Source organism: Heterocephalus glaber, unplaced genomic scaffold, assembly GCF_053883595.1.
Source record: "Heterocephalus glaber isolate CG9 unplaced genomic scaffold, H.glaber_assembly_v1.0 deba00001523, whole genome shotgun sequence".
NCBI lineage: Eukaryota > Metazoa > Chordata > Mammalia > Rodentia > Bathyergidae > Heterocephalus > Heterocephalus glaber.
In genome coordinates, this window is record NW_028258327.1 from 4,541,088 (window position 1) to 4,566,216 (window position 25,129).

Genomic DNA, 25,129 nt, shown 5'->3' on the forward strand with positions numbered 1-25,129 from the left:
AAATATGTCTTTGAATGAAATTCATCCATACAAGTATCATATTTTTCATCATGGAAAAGTTAACCATGTATGGTGTATTCAATCAATGGACTATTTTCCTTCAGTAAAAAGAAAAAGATGTAAACTTTTGATGTATTCTAGTACATGAATGAATGTGACAAACTCTTGCTTGAACTATAGAGGCTAAAACCAAAAAGGTCCATTATTGGGTGCTTCTAAAGAGCAGGAGTAGATGTATATATACTCTATAAATTTAATTAAAGATATGTGTGATCTTTAATTGCAATATGTCTATTTGAGTAAGAGTCACAAAGGATTAGTAAATTTTTGGTGTGTCTGTGGATGATTGACATGTACACTAGCAAACTGAAGGGGGAAACCCACCTTAGATATAAGTGGCACCAACCAATAGGCTTGTCTCTTGGACAGAATGAAAAGGGAAAGAATTTTGGAAGGCATGAGCTCCAGTCTTTGCATTGCTTTTGCATATTGTTCTCCAATTTGTTTATCTTTAAAGTGTAGACTTTTCAGTTTTTCAACTCAGTCTTTTCTACACGGTGACAAAGTCTTACTCTGAAAACTCTACAGTAAGCTTCCAGGAGTTCGTCCCTCAATGACTATTGGATGCTCTACCTTTCCAGTACGCAAATGACCATTTTGGTTTCTTCTTCCTCTGATTGCATGGTGGTCATTGGAGCTTTTCTGTTTATGATCCTGTAAGCTTTCCTAATAATTCCCTTATAAAACTGTACATAAATTTTAGATGGATTCTGTTTCTCTAGAAAAGCATAATACAATATGGCTTACACAGGTAAATGAATATTTGAAGTTTTATCTACTACTACACTTAAGATTTGCATATTATACTTAGTGTAAAGTGAAAAATGATAAAGCTTATTCCCCTATATATCAATAATACAATAAAAAATCTCTAAATATAAAATTATTTAACAAATAGTTTTGCAGTTATTAAAACTTGACATTTCCTGTCAAATTGGTTAGCAATCTTCAAACATATTAAAACTTATATTATTAATTTGAGAAATAAGTAATTACTTTGAATAAAATGAGACATGGATTTCTCACTGCTGGGGAACTCATAATTTTTTTAAAAGGACAGAATTTCTTGCTTGAATTTATTTGAATAAACTCAAGGTTGTTGGTTTGTAGTACAGAAATACGTGGTTTTAAATGTAGATGTTAAATACATAGAAAAGGATAAGTAAATACATAAATGTATATATATAGGACATATAAATTTGTTACACAGAGAATACGAAATGAGTTTATAGATGATATACATAAATACCATAAGTTATTTTTCTTCTCAGAAAATCTAGAAGCATTGATGTTCAAATGATAATGAGCACTCTAGGGAGTTGCTCAATTAAAGGTGTGTCAGAAAATCAGAAAGCCAGCTAAAAAGGGATTCATTGGACAGATCCAATAAATGTTAATCATTAAAATAATGATAGCTTCTGCTGCCTGCCTCACAAGCACAAGGTCCCAAGTTCAATCCCCAGTACAAAAACAACAACAACAACAACAACAAAAATAATGATAGCATTCAATTTTTTTCTCGTATTTAATTTTCTGGTCAAGAGGTGGGCAGAATTTCTGGCAATAGCTACTAACAGTGCCAGAAACCAGTGACTGAGCTATCAATACTTAAGAGGAAGTGTGGTGCTTTATTTCTTACTCATTTAATTACTTTTAAAAAAGGTTTTGAGACAGGGTCTTACTGTGTAGTTCAGGCTGGATGTCAAATCACTTTGTAGCCCAAGCTGGCCTCGAACTTGAAGCAATCCTCCTGCCTCAGCCTCTTGAGTGCTAAGATTACAGGTGTGCACCACCATGCCTGGCTAATGTTTTAAATTTTTAAACATGGAATATCTCTTTTTTTCAGTGGTCATTAATACAAATGCTTAATCAATTCAGTATTCCACTTACAGCAAGCATTTAATGAACATATTTAAACTTAAAAACAACATTCACATTTCCATTAAAATATACAATTAACTAGTGAATTTTCAAGAAGTGTCTCAGTTTTGAAAAACTGAAAGAAAAGATCAGAAAGCCATGTCTAAGGTCATTTTTCTGGCAATCTTGCTTCATAGAATTCAGAATTACGAGGCCTGGATTTTAGTTTTGTTTCTGACACCTTAAAAAACCCTGGGACATTGGAAAAAAAATCACTTTATCTAAAAATCATTTTTATCATAGCTAAATATGTGAGCAGTAAAAATAGCAATCCCATACATCTCCCATTCCTCCCTCACAGAGATTTTGTGACAACTGCTAGAGCTTATGTGGTCCCTTTTACGTCACTCCATTTTCAAGGTCTTGATAGAACTCTGCTATCAATGAGGTTTTGTCCCTTCTCCAAAGTGTGTGCTAATATGTGTTATTGAACATCATATCTCAGAGAAAAGCCTCCAGTTTATTACAAACTCAAGAAGGCCATTGTAAAAGATGAACGAAAATCCCCCAATTCTAATTAATAGTCAATCATGTGTTAAGGGTTTACTTTCTCACAATTTTTTTTCTATTTATATTTTTCTTGGGAAAATAATTGCAGGAAAAGAAAATACCTAAACATTTTTAAATGATTTTATATAGTAGACCTAAAGTTTTCAGTATTCAAGATTATAATACATACTCACACAGTGTCATATAAATAAGTTTTGTGTTCTGTAGCACAGTGGGGTAAATATTGTTAAATAAATTATTACAAGCTTTCTGCCTGCCATGCAATGAAGGTATGTTTTCCTCTGCCATACCCTTCTACCAAAGCACTCTGCCTTGGACCAGGCAGCTATGGACTGAAAACTCTACAAACAAAGCTAGAAAGAGAAGAGCAAATTAACCCAAAGTAAGAAAGAAGGAAATAATAAAGAACGGGGCAGAGGTCAATGAAAACAAAAATTGGTTCTTTGGAAAGACCAACAAAGTTGATCAAACATTTAGTTAAGTGGACTAAAAAAAATACAGAAGACTCAAATTACTAAATTCTGGAATGAAAGAGGACAACCTCCTTTACAGAAATTAACTGATTTATAAGAAAAGTGAGCGAGGGAGGACCGCTGGAACATAACTACCAACTGAAGCAATTCCACTTTCAGTGGGGGCCATTGATGCTTGGGGTTCCCAGCACTCTGTGGACACCAAATGCTACCTAACAGAGCTGCACTTGGTGCTCTGGAATGCAGTCAAATTTGAAAGCTTTGAGGATGCAGCACCAGAAGAAAATGGTTTGGCTGTGACAGGAGTATTTTTAAAGCTAAGCAAACATCATAAAGAGCTATAGAAATTGGTGGATACTTTGCCATCAATTAAGCATAAGGACAGCCTTGTGGAATTTGGATCCTTGGACCCTGCCTGCCTGATTCCCACTTACCCGGATTACTGGTCCTACTCAGGGTCTCTGACTACCCCAACTCTCTCAGAGTCCGTCACCTGGATCATTAAGAAGCAGCCCGCAGAAGTTGATCACGATCAGCTAGAGCAACTTTGGGCCCTGCTCTTCACTGTAGAGGGGGAAAAAAGAGAAAAAAAATGGTGGACGACTTCCACCCCCTTCAACCCCTGATGAATTGCACTGTCAGCTCATCCTTTCGCCACGATTATGTGGTGAATATACAAGTGAAACCCAAGCCATTAATCAGCCAAGATGTCCATACTAAGACAATATTTTGCTTATTTTAACTTTAAAAAAAAATGTTAGCTAGACTAGTTTAAATACTGGCACTTATAATATTTATAAATATATGTTTTTTTCTTGACATTTCCAAGTCACTATACTTGTAAGGCAGGAAAAGGGAGACAGAAAAATAGGAAAATAACTGAGTGGTTACCATCAGGCTACTTTAGGTAACCATTTGTGAGGATAAAGGCAGAGGGAATTTCATTACTATTGCCAATTAAGACAGGACTGTTTGGGAAATTTGGCTGTCATCTCTCTACTCTTGCTTCCCCAGAAGGTCAGATAAACAATTTTGTTTCTGTTTGGTGAAGTGGCACTTTATTTAGTGTGAGTGATTCCATTTTGAGTTTGAGCCTGGTCTGCTGCAGCCTAGTACAGCCGCTTAGTTCAAAACGATGTCCTTCTGTAATTTTTATTTAACAATTTTCCATTTTTGGTCTGACTCTCATGACCTTAGAGCCTTAGTACTACTCTTAGTTACTATCACTTGGAGCTTCAGGTATTAACATGTCATTTATAGGTTAGATGTGCATTTATTGGCATGAAAGTGCTTTATCAGTCTTTGACAAATCAATTTGGCAAACAAATTCTTTGTTTGATAATAGTATTTATCACTAAAATACCATCAAGGGATACAAGTTTCTTTTAAACAATTGGTGATTATAATGTCTTTTTATGTCTGACATTTTTAATCTGCCTTTTTGTATTTACCAATCAATAGTCCTATAGTGTTATAAGTAGGGATTATATTCAAAATGTTTAATAAGTGGTAGCATTAGAGACACTGACCAAACAGAACAGAGGCCTTTTAGAAATGGCCACAGGGTCCAGACTGGTCCTTTCTGGCTGCATAATGACCATGGAGGGTCAAAGATTTAGCTCTGTGGTACTGCCACCTTCCTCACAAGTGCAAGGTCCTGAGTTTGATTACTGGAACAACAACAACAACAAAAAACCCAAGACCATGGTATTAGGTACACTTTCTTTAAAAATGGAATGTATATTCTTTTACTAGGGCTTCTCAACAAATACGTTTGCTCCACTTTTTGGTTGACATAACTAGTATACGATGTGCTTACTTATTTTCAATTTATGATATAGAAAATATGTTTTGTAATCATGAGAAAACAAGGATTTTACTATATCTGGAAATACTCTTACATTTCTAAGACCAGATATTTTACTTAATGGCTTAATCACATAAAAATATCTATTCAGAATATTTTAAAGAAAATGCTTAGTCATTCTTGGAACCAAGTGTTACTTTGATTCCAAAACCAGGGAAAGACCCAACCAAAAAAGACAACTACAGTCCAATCTCCCTAATGAACATAGATGCAAAAATCCTCAATAATATACTGGGAAATAGAATACAGAGGGTCATCAAGAAGATCATACACCCTGACCAAGTTGCATTTACCCCATGGATGCAAGGATGGTTCAACATACATAAATCAATATATGTAATACTATATTAACAGAGCCAAGGACAAAAACCATATGATCATCTCTATAGATGCAGAAAAAGCATTCGATTAAATTCAACACCCATTCATGATAAAAACCCTGTGGAAAATTGTGATAGAAGGTCTTTATCTCAACATGATAAAGGCTGTCTATGAAAAACCAAGAGCCAACATCATACTAAACGGTCAAAAACTGAAAACCTTCATACTAAAATCAAGAAGAAGACAAGGATGTCCACTATCAACACTCCTGTTCAATATGGTTTTGGAAACATTATCCACAGCAATTAGACAAGAAAAAGAAATAAAAGGAATAAAGATAGGAAAGGAAGAAGTGAAACTGTCATTATTTGCTGATGATATGATATTCTACATTGAAGACCTAAAATCTCCACCAAAAGACTTCTAGACTTAATTGACACATTCAGTACAGTAGCTGGATACAAAGTCAACACTCAAAAATCAAGAGCCTTCTTGTAAACAAAAAGCAGCATCACTTAGAGAAAAGTTAGGGAAAAAATCCCTTTCACAACAGCATCCAAAAAAAAGAAATATCTAGGAATCAACCTAACAAAAAGAGTCCAACACATCTACTCTGAAAACTATAGTACTCTGAAAAAAAATATAAGATGATATCAGAAAATGGAAAGACATCCCTTGCTTCTGCATAGGAAGAACCAATATAGTAAAAATGGCCATACTTCCAAAGCTGCTATACAGATTCAATGCAATCCCGATTGAAATCCCAACACTATATTTCAGATCTAGAGAAAATAATCTAAAAATTCATTTGGCACAAGAAGAGATCTAGAATAGCAAAAGCAATTCTAGGCAACAGAGACATGGCAGAGGATATCACAATCCCCAACTTGAAACTGTACTACAAAACCACTGTGATAGAAATAGCAAGGTACTAGCCAAGAAACAGACCTGAGGATCAGTGGAATAGACTAGAAGATACAGAAACAACTCCAGACATACCGAGCTACCTTATCTTTGACCAAAGAGCCAACCATCCACACTGGAGGAAAGATAACCTCTTTAATAAATGGTGTTGGAAAAACTGCATTTCAACTTTCCAAAGATTAAAACTAGACTCTTATCTTTCACCATGCACTATACTAAAATCAAAGTGGATTAAAGGCTACATATTAAAACAAAAATACTAAACTTTCTGGAAGATAAGTTTAGTAGAGCTCTTGGGGACATTGGCATAGGAAAAAACTTTATGAACAAATCCTCAATAGCATGGGAACTAGCACAAAGAGTAAACAATTGGGATCTCATCTTATTAAAAAGCTTCTGCACTGCAAGAGAAACCACCAACAGAGCGAAGAGACAACTTACAATTTGGGAAAAAAATTTTACCAGCTGTACCTCAGACAAAGGTCTACTGTCTAGAATATATCAAGAACTCAAAAAAATCAGACCCCCCCCAAATATAAAGATCCAATTCAAAAATAGGCATCTGAAATGAATAGACATTTCTCAAAGAAGTAATGGTAGCAAATAAACATATGAAAAAATGTTCAAAATCATTGGTCATTCGAGAGATGCAGATGAAAACAATGTTGAGAATCCAACTCAACCCAGTAAGAATGGCTGCTATCCATAGATCAACCAATTACAAATGCTGGCAAGGTTGTGGGGAAAAAGGAACCCTTCTTCATTGTTTGGAGTTCAAACTGGTGCAACCACTGTAGAAATCTATATGGAGATACCTCAAATAACTAGGATTAGATGTCCCTTTTGACCTAGCTATTCCTCTGCTTGGCATCTTCCCAAAAGAATTAAAAGAATCATACAGTGATATATGCTCACCCATGTTTATAGCGGCACAGTTTGTAATAGCTAAAACTTGGAAACAACTCAATTGGCCATCAACTGGAGACTGGATAAAGATGTGTTTTGTTTTGTTTTGTTTTGTTTATAAAATGGAGTACTACTCAGCTATAAAGAATGAGAAACTGGAGACATTTGTAGCTAAGTGGATGCACATTGAGGCCATACTGTTTAAGTGCAATAAATAGGTCACACATGTGTAAATACCAAAGTTTCTCTGGTGTGAAAACGTAAAAGTGTAAATAAGGATCAAAATGTATCATTGATATTGTGAAATAGGAAGAAAAGGTCTAAAGGAATAGGGGAAGTGGGAGGGGCAGGGGAAAGAGAAGAGGGGAAAAGAAAAAATATGAGAAAAAAGAAAAAAATGGAAACAAAGTCTTTGTAAATAGGGAAGGCAGGAGGGGGTGAAGGGAGGGGAGGGGAAGGGGAAAAAATAAGAACCAAGATACATCATGTGACAGTACAAGATCCCAATGATGAATGTAACTGTATTGTATACCTAAAATGTACCAATAAACTTAATGAAAAAAAAATGCTTAGGGCCGCAGATTTAGCTCAGTGGCACCATACCTGCCTGGCAAACTGAAGGTTCTGAGGTCGATTCCTGGTGCCAGAAAGAAGAAAAAGAAAATGCTTAAAATGCCCACAATAGAATTCTTTCATGGTACATGTACAGGAATATTCTTTAATTAACTAGTAATCTAATAGTCTACATTTATAGTATTATTTTGCATTATTTGCACACTGTTATATAGAATATATTAATAATATTTTCACAATGACAGGCAATCATAGCTTCCCTGTAAAACTAAATAAACTTGGACTGCGGATATATTTCAGTGGTAGAGCACCTGCTAGCATGTGTGACATTCTGAGTTCAATCCCTAGGACTGCCAGAAATGAACAAAAATTATATAATTTATGAATATCTAAAAGAAATGAGCTTGGAGACTCCAAATTGAAATTAATGATGAAGAGATATAAATGTTAATTACCAGATTTGACCAGGGCACTTTGTACTCATGCATTGAAAATCTCATTCAATCTCATGTACAATTATTACAGATTAATAAAAAAAATGAAAGAAGCTGGGCATGGTGCTTGATGTTTCGAATGCTAGAACTCTGGAAGGCTGAGGAGAGAGTGCAAGTTTTAGCCTATCTTGAGGAAAATAGTAATTTAGCTGTCTAACCCTCTCAAAATAAAATATAAAAAAGAACTGGAAATATAGCTCAGTGAAAAGGTGCTCACTACTGCAAATAAATAAATATATAAATAAACGAACAGAACAAATTAAAAATGTAGAAATGCTATATATCTTGATTTGATCACTATGTATTTTACATAAAAATATATATGATTATACAATTTTCCAAAAATTTGTTTAAATAGGGACCAGGGATTTAGCTCAGTGGTTCTGTCACCTGCCTCGCAGGCACAAGGTCCCGAGTTCGATCCCTTGTACCATAATAAATAAATAAATAAATAATTAAAAATTTGAAATAAAATAATCATTATCAGAAAAGAAAAATAGCAAAAATCAGGACAAGAAAGCTTGGCTATATTTATCAAGTAATTATTGAATGTTCATTATGTACACAATTTTGTGCTACATTCTTGGAGAGTTTCAGACAAACATTTACAGGTAGAGCAATTAACTTCTATTGCCTTTTCTACCAATAAATATAACAAAAACTTTCTTTAAAAATTAAAAAAAGGAAAACCCAGTCATTCTAAATTTCATTCAAAGGGAACATTAACACAATGTATGTCATTGTTAATATATGTCATTGATAATTCATGTAAAATGCCTAAGTAAAATGTAAATTGATCTGTGTAATTATCAATGAAATATTCAACTAAACTTTGTTGTAACCCTCTGTCAAAAAAATACTATAATTTGCCTACTGAAATGCAATTTTAAGAGCTGAAGGTGAAATTCCAGATTCAAAATGAATATTCAATGTTTTCCCTGTAGGATAAAAAATATAAATAAATCAAAAATAAGGCCTTATTCTAGTTACATATATGTATAATAACAGATGTCTTTACAGTTGTAAAAATGTTAGAGCCTAAAACTAATTAAACTAAAGTTTCAAATTACTTTAACTTTTTAAAAAAATGTCATACATATGAGGTATTTTAAGTTGTACAAAATATTTTATTTAAAGTCACAAATACTGTGAATTTATGAAAGTATTTTAGTTTTGTCTTTCTCAGAATATAAATTATAAGATCAGAAAAGTTGATAAATTATTTTAAAATTAGTTCAAGTTACTTAATTCTTTCCACAGAGGAAATATCTTTCTACTTAATGATATTGTTTTATATTATGTATTCTTAATATTGCATATCAAATGATATTTGTGACATAGAATTGACAGGTATAGTTTTAAATTCATTGGTTTTTCAAGCTCCCATTTATAGAATCTTGTTTTTTCATGATTTTTAAGATTTTTTCTTCATCATGAGCTAACATTATTTGGAATGTTAACAGTACATGTTCTAATAATACACTATATTACTCAAGAGAAAATTTGGTTTTGTCTTTGCCAGGTCCCTCACAGGAACGAAAAATCCATGACTACTTTAAATTAATCATCAGCTTGTTTACTTTGGAACTACAGATTATTTTGTATCCTGGCCCCCAAATATGAGAGTTGACTTTTTCTTAGAAATGTTGTAAAGAAATTTTCATATTTGTCTTTTCATTTTCACCTTACAGCTCACTTGTGAGGCAGAGCAGGGATTTTGTTTTTATTTGCTTGCTTCTGTTGGATATACACTCTGAAGGTGAATCATGGTTTAGAAATCTCTGGGCCAAACTCATCCTTGTGTTGGCTCTAAGCTGTCTCTGCTGCTGTACAGAGTTTATCTTGATGACAGCAATGATTTAAGATTGTTGCCAGAATTAGATTACAGTGGTCAAATCCTTTGCAAATTTATTTCTCTCATCTATGCTTTCAGGGTGATTTGGCCTCTCAGCTCCCTTTCATTTCCAACTCGATAATACAATAAAAAAACCACAGCTCTTGTATTTCATCTGACATTTTTCAGAGAGGTTTTGTGGTACAACATTTAAGACTTAATTTAATGTAAGTTTATGAATGCATACAAACTGTGTAGTTTTGAATCTTAACTCTGTACTTGGCAGCTGTTAAAACCTTGACCATGTTTTAATCTACATGACCCTCAGTTCTTCATCTCTAATGGTTGGTGGGTAGCAGCATCTGAATAATGGTTTAAACTGAACAGTACAAACCTTAACTTAAAAAATTCTTACCCCTCAATATTTCTGAAATACTTTTTATTTATTGTGTGGGTAAGAAAGTTCAGATACATTTGTCAATATGAGAAAATGAATATGATGATTGATTTCAAAAGCAAAATTAGAAAACAAGCTACTTGAATCAATACAAGTTTTTTTAAGAAGCAGGAGTTCTCCAGGGATAAGGACAATGATTTCAAATTGAGCCATTATGTAGAATCTTTTGACTTCAGACAAACATGGTCTGTTTTAATCAGGAAGCATGGTGAGAGTTGTCATAGTGTTATGAGGGCTTAATTCTACCCACATTATCATCGAATGAAGAAATAGAACTCATAACTTGAGTAGATATGGGATGAAGCTTTCCACTATTAAAAAGTTATTAAGATGCTTATTTTTAAAAATTTGGAATCAAAGTTCTTAGTTTGTATTTCAGAGTGATTAAAGAAGTTCGTATCTTTTACTCAACACAAAAAATCCTCAATATTTAGCACATATGTTCAAGTGACCATTTTCTAAAGAAGAAAATATTTATGAGAATTTCATGTCCGGGCTTTGAAATAATGTTCATATCTTGACAGTTATAACATAAAATATGTGTATTAATATATCAACATTGTACTATCCGATGAATAGATCACTCCAGTTATCTATTTTGAGATTTTTAAATTAAACACTTTTTTTTTTTTTGGTACTGGGGATTGAACTTGGGTCCTTGCACTTGCAAGTCAGGCAGCGGAACCACCGAGCTAAATCCCCAGCCCTAAACACACTCTTAAAATAAAACTACTAAAATAAGACTACTGTAAAACACAAATCTTTTAACATAAAATTTCACAAAAACAAAAGGAAATAAATGGTTTATCACTTTCCATTTGATAATTTTTGTAATGTAATTTTGTTACTTAACAACAGGTTTTGATCTCGTTGCATTTCCAAAAGTCTAAGTTAACTTGTCGTCTAGAAATAAATGTTATTTAATTAGGTTTATTTCATATTAGTCATTAAGACAACTTAATCCCTGAGTCTGGCACATGCTAGGCACTCAATACATTTGTAAATAAATCCATGGATAAATTACCATCATGAATTGAAAAGATAACTTTTCTGTATATTGCCATATTCATAAAATATCTGATATTCCAAGTTTTTATTCTGTTAACTTAATTCTAATAATTTCCTACTTTTGGATTTTACAAAATAAATTAAATAACTATTATATATTTATACTTCTTGGCATAAAAATTCAATTAACATTTCTTTCTTTAATTATTTTTAATCTTAAATCATTTATATCATCTTAAAATTCAAAATTTCACAAATTGTGTTCTTTAGAGTATCCTGTGTTGTCTATTATCATTTTTTTCTGTATGGAATTGATTCATAATACTTCTAATCCATATCTTTAATAGTTGTATATTATTAATAATTAACTATTCATCTTTACATTTTATTCTTCTATTAAAAGTCCTATAAATTCTTGACAAATGATGTAAGCTCTAGGAAAATATTGTGTATTCATTCCTTTCAGCAATTTTTCAGATTGATCTATTTTATCAGTTCAATTACATAAGTAACACTAAACTTACACATAGCCTTACACAATTACCTATGCTTCCATTTTTTTCCAAATGAGCTTTCTCAGTGAAAGTCATTCTCTTTTATGGCATCAGGCTTACAAGTAGCAACAGATGCACTCACGTGTAATGAAACACACGACTTTAATTTGGCATTGCTAGTCAAGAGTTTCCTCTTATAGATGTCACTTTTTACACTCAACAAGCTCTCCTACTAAATTAATCTTTGGTTGGCATTTATGTCAACTTGAAACTAGCTTGCCACTTCCTCAGTATGGCAGTATGACAACCAAGCAGATGGGCCTAAGGATGTCCGTGCCAGAAGATCTGAATGACAACCAGGCTTAAATATTATGGGATAGAGTCTCTTCCTCAAATACTGAAATCATGATCCACAACAAATAATATGTATATTGAAAACATGAGAAAGTGTCTACCATTTCATCTTTATGTAAATTTAGGAGTATTTTCAAGTATATGACAAAGTTAAAGATGAATTATGATCATATTTGTATCTACATGTATATCTATGCAGATACCAGTAAAATGGAATGAAGCCAAATTTAGTATCCCAAGAGTCCTTAGAATTACAGAAGTTACTAAAGAGAATTTCCTTAGATTGAGCACTGCTATATTCAAAGTTAATTCTTTGTTTCTTAACTGGCATTCTTGCCCATTCTTTTATCTCAGTTAGACAAGTTTTGCACTCCATACCTTTTATTCTATATATCTGTTGATTTACTGATCTCTATGGTATTCATTTTTCCTTATTCTTTAATACTTATCACTTTTATATTTAACTTTAATTCCAACTTTTAACATTTGCGATTACTCAAACCTCCAAGAATCTAGCATTTTCATTAATAGTCTAGTTGTATTTATTTTAATTTATTGTTTTTATTATTTTAATATAATGATAATTTTTGACATTGTTCACTTCCATTACATCCTCTGTGTTGCATCCAGTCTTTAGCCATCTTTTACTACTAATCTTTTGTTATATTTATATACTTTCATTTTTCCTCTTCTAGTTTTAGGCATATTGTTATTTTGTTAAGAAATCAAGAGGCAACATATGTCCCATCATTAGTAACAACATTAAGAAAACTGTTCCAAAAATATAAGTGGATTAATGATTGAACATAAAATGGTTAAATTTGAATATTCATCCAAAATGATCACATTTGCTTTGTGCGATAGGCACATTTAAGGCTTCTAGAATTTGGCTAGATTTACCCAGCACAAGTTAAAAGTGAAATCTAAGGCAATTAAATGATTTGGATTTTAAAACATTACTTTTAAAACATTGTTTTGTATAACCTAAAAATGACAGAAATTCTTTCTTGTGCTAAAACAGCTTCCCAATGTTAAACTGGGTTTCCACTATTCTTCCATAAAGTTCTGTGCTATAGTTACAAAGGAATTTAAATGATAATTTAATGTAGAATTTTACTTTTGAGAAGCTAAGTTTGCATCATTTTAGAGGTACATATGTACATTTTAGGGAGTTTAATAGTTCTCACAAGGTCATTAAAGGAGCTTCTCTGGGAGGTTTATAGTCCATTTTTTTATACAACTTGTGCAGAATTTTCTCAAAACATGTGTATATAAAATTTATATTTAAATAAATATTTCCATAAGTCAATTTGCACTATTTTAAGTTTTCAAATTGCCCAAAAGTTTGACAGTTGATCTTTGATAAATCACAATATTTTGTCAAGCATCTTGTAAAATAATCCCATGTATGTTGAGTACTTGATTCCATCTCTGTTATAATTATTTCCATGGCATATTTAGTGCTTCAATATTTCAGTCTTGAAACCATAATTTTTACAATTATTTATTGAGTGACTTTTTGAGTTTTAGAGCTGCAGTTTTTTATACTTGCTTATATTGTTGTTTATATTTATATTGCTCATACATTATTTGCTTAGTATTCAATTATTTTTTACTAGTACTTGATGGAAGTACATGATATATACATTTATCTTAGGGAGTAGATAGATGTATTAGACACACCTTAATGATTTCTGTTCTTCTTCCTTTCCCCACCCACTTTCCCCACTCTGTCTCTAGATCCTCTTACAGAATTATTATAAATGTTATTATCATTATTAGTTTTATTATGTTATTTGATTTTATATTTGTGACATATAAAGATTGTATTCATTATGGGTAATTGGTACATATACATGGAACATCTTAAATCTCTTTCTCTGATCCCTTCTCCCACTCTGACTCTTGGTCCCCTTCTTATTTGCAAGTGATCTATTTCCTTGTATCCTTTTATCAAGCTTTTATTTTGCTCTTTACATGTGCTTTGGATTACTCAAAGGAGAGAAACCATATGATGTTTAAGTTTTCAAATCTGATTTATTTCACTTAAATTTATGTTTTCAAGGTGTACCCATTTTCCTACAAACATCTTCAGTTTATCCGTCTTTATAGCTGAGTAGTATCTCATTATGTATAGATACCACATTTTCTTTATTGATTCATTTGTTGGAGGATATAGGTTGCTTCCAAGATTTGGCTATTATCAATTGTGTTGCTACAAACATTGATAGGCATGTATCTCTGAAATATGATGTCTTTAGTCCTTTTGGGAATATACTTGGAATGGGAATAGCTGCATCAAATTTAATTTCTGCTTTCAGCTTTTAGAGAAATCTTCATATTGATTTTCTCAATGGTGATACTAGTTTATATTCCCACCAATAATGTAGAGAAGTTCTTTTTTCTTCACAGTCATGCCTGCAATTGTTATTATTTGATTTCTTGATGATTGCCATTCTTTCTGGTATAAGATAGAACCTTAGTGTTGCTCTAATTTGCATTTTGATGGCCAGATCTTCAACATTTTTTCATATGTTTATTAGCCATTTGTACTTCTTCAAAGTGTCTATTTATTTCACTTACCCATTTTTGACTGGGTATTTCATTTGGAGGTGTACTTTTTTGTTATTTATATATTCTACATATTTGTCTGCCTGAGGAATAGCTGACAAAATTTTTCCCATCCTATAGATTTTCTCTTCACTCTGTCAATTGTTTCCTTTTACGTGCAAAACCATTTTAATCTCATGTGATCCCATTTGTTGATTCTTGCCATTATTTTTCATACAATTGGAGATCTGCTCAGAAGTTCTTGGCTGCTCCAATGACTTTAAGATTTTTACTTATTTTATCTTTCAGTAGGTTAAATGTTTCTGTTTTAATATTTGATTTTTGATCCACTTTGATTTTAGATTTTAGTTTAGTACATGGTGAGACATATGGGTCCAGCTTCTTCATATGGATAGCAACATTTGCTAGAAGGGCTATCTTGCTCCAACATAGATTTCTGACCTCTTTGTCAAAGATCAAATATCTGAATGTGTCTGGGGTTATTCTGTTCCATTGATCTTCTTTGCTGTTCCATTGATCCATGTGTCTGGTTTTGCACCAATACCACACTGCTTTTATCACTGTAGTCTTGAAGTATAACTTTAAGTCAGGTATTGTGATACCTTCTGCTTTGTTCTTGTTGCCAAGGATTGCTTTTGTTCTTCTAAATAAGTTCCACATGGATTTTAGGGTTGTTTTCACTAGTACAAATTTATTTATGCATTGCCCTTAAGCAAGACAGGGGTGCATCACTTACAAAAACAGATTGCACACTTGGTCTAGTGCATATCTGAGACATTACCTTATTTTATTGCTAAACTAGATTATTATATTTTAGGAACTGGGTTTCATTTCTATCATATCAAATATTCTGCTATTATTTTAAAAGATGTTCAGAATTTTAAATGGGGTACTCATTTACAGTAACAAAATATATTTATTTATAACATTTTTAATACTGAAAATGTACTTATATAAAAATAAACTTGGTGATCAAATGGACTGGATATTCATATGATCCACTTGTGTTGTTTCTTTGAGTAAATCTACGTAGGAATTTCAATTTTAATTGGAACATTTCTTAATGAACTTGGAAGAAAAGAAAGGGCTGTTACATGATGCTAATAACTAACTCATCTATCTTTACTCTTTGAAAAGAATTGCTACAAGAGCCACATGTTTATATATAGAGTGACATTGAGGGCTCTGAGGACTCTGCTTTCATGTATGCATATATTTCTGTATTACAAACTTTATGCGAATTGCCCTCAGTGTAGAGACCTGTGTGCATTTTCCTGTGTGTATCTCTCAAAGAAAAAAATAATAGGGATTATTACCGATAAAAATAATTTAATATCAATGTAAAAAATGCTTTTAAAAGCATACAATTTGCACATCCATGCCACTTAACTGAAGTCAGACATTCAGCAAGATTCTGGCCTACAATTCAGTAAAATGAATTATCAAAACATACTAGTTTTCCCGAGGTTCACATTTTCTGGCTAGCTCACTGCAGAAAACTAATTGTCTTGCTAAAACCCCACAGCTCTAGAAAAATCAGCTTATGAAAAGCTGGTTAAATAAGCTCTTTGTTTGGGTTTCTGAGTCTTGGATTAATCTCTTGAGACAAATACATCTTATCCCAGATATTAAAAGTTTATCATAAATTCACCTTTTATTCCCTACTCATTCTATTAAGGTTTCTTTTTTTTTTAAGTCTTATTAGATCAGGCACATCAGATCCTGAGGGTTTGATTTCTGAGCGATTTCTAAAAACTAGGTACTGGGTTTAACTTCTAACCATTGACATGTTTATAATTAACTCACCAACTTTGATCCCTTGCTACTTCTATTTTCTTTTAGAAGAAAATCTTTTTAATCTTATTGACATTGCTGACTAGGGTTCTCTTAGACAAAAGGAATATTTGTACTCACCATTTAACCACAGGTTCATCATTTTATTAATGCCTTAAAAGTCTGAGTATGTCTTCAATGTAGAGAACAATTTCTATATTCTTGGCAGCCATTATCACTTCTCTGTAGACTGAGTATAACATGCCTACAAATTACCTTCTACCATGGGGAAATTTCCATCAATACTTCCATTTCTTTGACCTTGACAATTGCCTAGATTTTCCTTATGGATTAAAAATGTGACAGCTCTTTTGAAAACCATATATGTGTTTGACATTTGTCCTTTTCCTCACCTGTGTAAAGGACTATTATGAAATCTAGAAGAATGGTAAAATTGCTTCACACTCCAAATTATCTGAACACTCTCTCATTCATAAGGGAAGAAAGATAAGGATTTTAAGGTAATACTCAAAACTACTTTGTACAGTCAGACTAATAGCACCTGACTGTAATCTCACTTGTTGGCTGCCAAAGAAACATTAATTTTGAAAAACATATGAAAGTCTCTGAAATTGCAAAAAGAAGAAAAAAACCTGATTTAGGCTTCAAAAAGAATTTATTTTTTGGTACTGAGGATCAAACTCGGGACCTTGTGCTTGCAAGGCAGGTGGTGGAACCACTGAGCTAAATCCCCCACCCTCAAAAAGAATTTTAACTTGCATGTAATGCAACAAGAGTGGCATCATTTTTTTCTTAAATCCATGTATTTGCTGTAAACAGGCTTACATTTTTGTTAGTGGAATATCCTGGTTCCTTTCAATTCTCCAACAAAGAAAAAATAAAACAAAGTAAGTGAATAAATCTGCACACATACACACACACACTGCAAATGCATCATTATTATAAACCCTACAATTGTTCCAGTCATATGTTCTTTCTTTAGAAATAGTTTTTTCTGTTTTATTTTGTTCTATTTTTTTTTTATTGAGGAAGCAGCTGAGTAGTCCAGGTAAAATTCATAAAATTTCACTTGATATAAAAATATATTAACCTCTTTATTTTTAAAAAATTTTTATTCTTTGATACTGGGGATCAAACTCAGGACCTTGTGCTTTCAAGGCAGGCTCAGTGCCACTGAGCTAAATCCCTGGCTAACCTCTTTATTTTTATAAGTTTCTAATGCAAAATCATACTATTCTAATTTACTCAGCTTATGCATAGTTAGTAATTTGTAAGAATTTAAAAAATGACATTGAATTGAAACAATTGGTACAAGAAGAAAATGGCACCTTGCTTTTACTATACTTGTGACATTTTATTATTTTTCCTTCTTCCTCTATAACATACAAGCATGATCTCCACTTTTAGACTACATGCTCCTTCAATAGTGTCCACATGTAATGTAAATTGATATCACTTGGAGAGTTTAATAAATATCATTGTATAAATGTCCAAGAAGGAATACACAAGGAGCACTTCTGGCTTAAGGGAATACAAAACATAATAGCAAGAGCATGGATCATAAAGTTCCTACATGTAAATTTATTATTAGAAACAGAATTTTAAACTTCTCAGAAGTTCAGTTATTCACTGAATAACAGAGGAATATTGTCTCAAGACTCAGAGAAGTCTGAACAGGCAGATAGGCCTTAACCTTGAGGAGCTGCAACTTGATCAAACTTAACCAAGTTGTGTGTTTGTTCTAATTCCAGCTGCTGCCTCCTAATAATTAAATACAGGAAGTGGGAGGCAAGGGTTCATGATCACCATTTACAGGAGGCATTGCAAAGAAAAAAGAGGCAATAAAATAAAATAAATCTTAAAGCAAGTTATTGTTTTTATGCTTTTGTTTTCCATACTGGGAACTGAACCTAGGGCCTCGGTACACTAGGCAAGGGCTCTCTACCACTGAACTGCACACACAATCCATTTTTAAATTTTATTTTGAAACAGGGTAGCATAAACATTGCCATCCTCCTGCTTCAATGTCCCCAGTAGCTAAGATTACAGACCAGCAACACCAGGAGTGACTTCAAGTGAGATTGTAATACTTAGACTAAGGTCTCTGAGGCTATTTCACACATAAGATGAATCTGAGTCTCTGTCACACAGATAAATTTAGGGCATGTATTTAAGTAGACTTTGGTATAGTCTAGGTTTTTAGAATTAGTTGGTCAAGGATTTGTGCCAATATAGGAAGCTTGAGATTTGGCAATATATGATGTTTTCTGGGTTTATATGTCTATATTTATAGGGACATGCTGTAATCCAAGCTCAAATTTCTCTGGGGTCTTCACAGAGAAAGGAAAGGATGGTTAATAATACACATTGAGTAGGAAATAATGCATGAATATTACAAATCCTCTAATAGTTTATTTCTTTGAAAACAAATATGCAGACTTTGTGGAGCTTTGAAAATCATGTACTGTTTCTTTGTAATTTTTCTTTGTTGCTTTGGTTTGGTTTGGTTTTTCAGTTCTTATATTTTCAAATGGGAGCAACTACTTATTTTCCTACAAAATTTGTAATCTTAACAGATAGATACCATTCTGGACACACAAAAAAGCAAAGTACTGGTAGCTCCTAGAAACTGGCTACAGCAGGAACTGAATGAGTGTCACAAGTCTCAGTTACCAAAGTAAATGTACTGATTAGAGATTGTAAAATTCCAAAAGTAGAATGTATTAGTCTTCAGCTCTGTTGGATTTTCCAAGTCAGTGGCTTTGCCTCAGGGCCTCACATCTGCCAATCTTAGATGAAAGAGATCAAGGTCAAAAGAGAGGAATGTGTATTACAGACTGGAATGTTTCACTGAACTTTTTGATGGAGTTAAATAAAAAAAGAGAAAGGAACATATGTGAGTAAAAAATGTTTTAATGTGGCACCTGCACTAGTTGCAAGAAATATTTTTTTATTCTAAAGGAATCCTGTTAATACTGTGTGAATTCCATCATTTTTGCCTTGAAGACAAAATATGTTTCTTTTAGATAAACCCTACCTTTGAGAAAAAAATTGTAAATTTGCTCATAAAATCCAGAATTAATAGATTGTAGATTTAAGAATATAATTATTAATTTGGATGAGTCACCTCCAGCAGAATAATTAACACTGCTTAACTGGAAACCGAAAATCCCATGGTGAAAATTAGGAGGTTTTGTTCATGAGCTTAGTTCCTGTGTCTCTTGCTCAGAATATGCATGCTTTCTTCTTTTGGGCTTGCGTGCTTTTGTTTTTTCTCACCTTCCTCAGGGCAGTAAGATGGAGTTGTGATTTAAAAATTTATATACACTAATATGATTAGTTTACTAGATGAAAATGTATCATAGACAGCTAAGTTGGATCCATATTAATATACAATCAGAGAGACATTAGGCCCTCAAGGAAGTCCGCACACAAAAAAAATAAATGAAAGAAGACATCAGAATTGTGGCTCTAGGTGAATCTTAAGAGAGTCGAGTTTTGGAATGGAGAAGAAATGGCCAGGCCTTGATGTCTTCCTAGAGACAAACAGCAACTTGAGATTACACTCCAATTAGCACCAGCTGGTCTGGAGTGCCCAGTTAGGCATCAGACATGTAGATGGGGGACCAGAAAGACTGGGTCCATACCTCCCTACCTTTCCCTGAAATGTCTCTGTTCTTTCATATAACCTTGCTACATGACTTGCTTCCCTATTGGATCAGTATTAGCTACGCAGCTATATTTGTAATACTATAGGCTGATTGTAGTTTGACTCACACTGTATCCATGTTGTGATTTAGCTGTATAAATTATCCCCAAAGAAAGGATTTGGTGGCCACCAACCCAGGACCCCCTCCTGGAAACCCAGGATCTATTATTCTCCCTATTTCAAATAAAGCTCTCCTAACTCCCTATAAAGAAAAATAAAATGATGTCATTTCCCAAAAAACCAAAATGAGTATAATTGTAGATCTCCATGTTAAATGAAGTAATTCAGATTCAGGGAGAAAGTATCATATTTTCCCCAATATGAGAAATCTTAAAAAAAAAGATGACACAAAAATTGAAGGGAGATTATTATTAGACAAGATGAAAAGGGAATGGAGGAGGGGGTGTAAGTCAGAGTAATAGGGGTGAAAGATAAAGAATGAGAAACTAGAGACATTTATAACTAAATGGATGCATTTTGAGGCTGTATACTTAATTGAAATAAATAGGACACACATGTGTAAATACCAAATAGTTTCTCTGGTGTGAGAAACTGAAAGTATAAATGAGGATCAAAATATATAATAGATGATGTGAAATAAGAAGAAAAGGTCCAGAGGGGAAGGGGAAATGGGAGGGCTAGGGAAAAGGAAAGAAGGGAAAAGAATAAATATGAGAAAAGCAAAAAACAAAAACAAAGTCTTTGTAAATAGGGAGGGTGGAATGGTTGAAGGGAGGGCATAGGAATGGGGAAAAAAATAAGAACCAAGATATATCATGTGAAAGTACAAATTCCAAACAATGAATGTCATCATACTGTATACCTAAAATGCACCAATAAACTTAATGAATAAAAATAATAAAATAAAATGAGTAAAAATATATGCACGTAGGAAAATACCACATCAAAACACAGTTTCTTACATAATTAATATGCAGTAAAAATATATTTAAGAGTTTTTTAGTTTTTTTCTTATAAAATTGTATCACATTATGAAGTTGCCTTGCAATTTTACTTTCAAATATTAATTAGTAATGTGTTTCATTTTATGTCATGTTTTTTAATTGACATATTATATTACTTATAAAATGTGGGCTTTTGAAAACTGGACTGTGGCAGGTCCCCCAAGTTGGATCCCTGCCCAAGCAGACCTGCTACCCACATCCACAGGAGCACAGAGATAACAAGAAGCCAGCAGCTGCCCTGCTGCTCTCACCACCGGCCTGTTTATCAGCCAGCCCCAGCCCCACCGCCCATGGGACTCAAATTTTCCACTATCTTGAGCTGCCACCTCCCCACCTAAAATGCCCTATATCAACCACAAGCACCCTCTTCTCAGTGCCAATGGCCTTCTTGCCCTTGGCCCATCTGCATCCAGATGGCAGTAAACTCATCACATGTTGCTTAGACTTTGCCTGCCTCGGTGGTCTCAATCGTGCCTTGGTCTGACCTTACAGGCAGTTGAAATAGCAAGGTACCATGAAGTCTTGACATGACAAAGTTATAATTTGACTTGACCTTAGGCCTTTTTATACAAACATACACCTTGCTCCTGATTTTATGTCAAAATATTTTTTAATACGTGTTAAGAACTTTTAATAGATTTACCCTTATAAACTATTTTCATTTTCACGATGGGATATTGTTAAGTATAGCCACAATGTTGTGCAGCATATTTCCAGTGTGAGTTTATCTTGTAAAACTGAACATTTGTATTAATTTGGCAGCATCTCTACTTTTTCTCTTACTCCAGACCCTGGCAATGACCATTATGCTCTGCTTCTCTGAGTCTGGCTATTTTAAATACTTAAAAAAATTTTCTGCAAATTTTTAATTTCACTTAGAAGAAAAATGGCCAACAAATATGTAATTGAAAAAATGTACAACATTGCTAATCAGTAAGATAATGTAAATCCAAACCACAAGATACTCTGCCACACTTTTTCGGATGGTTGTAATAAAAAAATCAATCAATCAATCAATCATCAATAAAGTATGAGTGAAAATGTGGGAATGTAAACTTGTTTTGCAGCTAAGAAAAAGGGCCTGTAGGTTCCTCAAAAATTAAAAGTAGAACTAGTAATTAAAACAAAAAAAATAGATTTATAAATTTTATTTCTGAATTATATTCAAAAGAATTGACTGAAAACAGGATCTCCAAGAGATATCTGCATTTCTATGTTCACTGCAATGTTATTTGCACCAAAGATATGGAAGCAACCTAATGGTCCTTCAAAAGATTGGAAAATTAACTTATTATAGTGGACAAAGTCATTTTGTTTACAAAATCATTTCAAACATCAAGATCATAAAGAAATTATCTTCTAAGCTTCTGAATTTCTCTTCTACAATTAGTCACAAAGCATTCAGTATCTATATTTGTTGTGAATGATGAGGAATAGGGCCTTATTATTTTATGTTTCCAGATAGCAAGCCATTGTTTCATCACTTACTTAAAAGTCTATGTTTTCTGATGATTTTCAACACTATCTGTCAAGTATTAAGTGGGGCTATATGTAGTTGGTTCTCCTCTGGACTGATATTCTATTTAGTTGATAACATTTGTATAATAGATGTTCTTTATTTTATGAATATAAACATACAATAAAGCTGGTCTCCTAATCTCTTTTTATATGTGAAATGAAGTTGGGTCCTCCTGCAACATTTATTTCCCATTTAGATTCAGACACATCTTGTCAGGTTCCACCGGGAGAAAGTAAGTTGGAAGCTGTTAGAGACTTTCTTTGAATTTTATTGAATATATAGATTTTTTTGTAGAATTCTGACTTTTATGATGTTAACAATTCTAATTTATCAGCATAGAATATCAGATTCAATATTCTATTCAATATTCTTTCAATAATTTATTATACTTTTAGCAGCATCCTCTTGCACATCTATATTAGAATTGCTTGTTTCTATTTCTCTTAAAATTAGAAGTAGTATTTTTTTTAAATTTATAGTTTGACACTCTATGGGATCTAAATATGTGTTAGAAAATTTTGGGAAAACTTCAAGGAGGTGTCATTTTAAATGTACATTAGAGCAATTCTGGAACTGTAGAAATAATTACCTTTTTTTTTTCCATTCTGGGAGATTGAAATCAGGACCTTCAAATTAAGTTACTTAGCTGTCCCCAGACCACTTATTTTCTAATTGTAGGACAAAGTCTTGCAATTGTCCAGCCTGGGCTCGAAATCATGATCCTGCCTCAACCTCCCGGAAAGCTAAGATTACCATTTCTTGCTCTGACAATCTTAACACATAGCTTGTTTCCAACTCTGGAAAAATGCAAGATGGATAAGGTTGAAATTGATATTTTAAAAAGTACACTACTCTGAGAGCAAGAGTTATTTAATTATGTTAGTGTTTTATATGGTATTTTTATTTTTGTCTGTGCATAGTGATTATCACAGTTGGGAAACAGTGACGCTGTGTGATGTTGGATTTTTGTAAATTGGTAGGTTCAGTAAGGAACACATTATGTTGCTTATTTTTCACACACTATCTTCAATATTTTTCTAATTATCAGATTGATGAGTAGAAATAATAATATTGTGGGTTTTATTTTTGACATTAAACATAATATTTCAGGGCCTAAGATTTAGCTCAGTGGTTCCGCTGCTTGCCTCGCAAGCGCAAGGTCCCGAGTTCGATCCCCGGTACCAAAAAAACACCAAAGTAATAATTCAATGTTTTATCAAATACTTGATGTGGGGACTTTTTGTAACTATCTATTATTGTGAAATAGGAAGAAATTGTTCTATATTATGCCAAGTGTGAGATTCTTTGTTAATAATTAAAATGTTTCCCACATTGTAGGTTGTCTCTTAGCTCTGTTGATGGTTTATCTTGCTGTACAGAAGCTTTTTCATAAGATGAGATTCCAGTTGTTGATTCTTTGTGCTAGTTCACATGCTACTGAGGTTTTGTTCATAAAGTCTTGTCCTATGCCAATGTTCACCTACCTAATTTATCTTCCAGCAAGTTTAGTGTTTCTGTCTTAATATTTAGATCTTTAATCCACTTCAAGCTTAGTTTAGTACATGATGATAGGTATGGGTCTAGCTGTACCTTAGACAAAGGAAAAGTATCTTGAATATATAAAGAACTGAAAAAAATCAGACCCCCCAAATTCAAAGATCCAATTCAAAAATGGGCATTTGAAATGAATAGACATTTCTCAGATAAAGAAGTAAAAGCAGCAAATAAATATATTTGAAAAAATGTTCAACATCACTGGTCATTTGAGAGATGCAGATGAAAACAAAACTGAGATTCCACCTCACCACAGAAAGAGTGGCTGCTATCATGAAATCAACCAATAACAAATGCTAGTGCGTGTGTGGGGAGAAAGGAACCCTTCTCCATTGTTGGTGGGAGTGTAGACTGGTGAAACCACTGTGGAAATCAGTATGAAGATTCCTCAAAGAACTAGGATTATAGGTCCCATTTGACCCAGCTATTCCCCTGCTGGGTATCTTCCCAAAAGAGTTAAAAGAATCATACAACAGCGATATATGTGCACGCATGTTTATAGCAGCACAGTTTGTAATACCTAAAGCTTAGAAACAGCCCAAGTGCCCATCAACTGGAAACTGGATAAAGAAGATGTGGGCTTTTTTTTTATAAAATGGAGTACTACTCAGCCATAAAGAATGAGAAACTAGAGACATTTATAGCTAAATGGATGCATATTGAGGCCATACTCTTAAGTAAAATAAATAGGACACTCATGTATAAATACGGAATAGTTTCTCTAGGGTGAGAAACTGAAAGTGTAAATAAGGGTTAAAATGATTAAAATGAATAATTGATAATTTGAAATAGGAAGAAAAGGTCCAAAGGGATAGGGGTGGT

The 25,129-nt window shown here is 33.1% G+C and overlaps 1 pseudogene; it reads left to right on the forward strand.

Annotated features, from left to right (window-relative positions):
- The first annotated feature begins 648 nt into the window (after nucleotides 1-648).
- Nucleotides 649-3,705, forward strand: LOC101697211 (carbonic anhydrase 5B, mitochondrial-like; annotated as a pseudogene).
- Nucleotides 3,706-25,129: the final 21,424 nt, after the last annotated feature.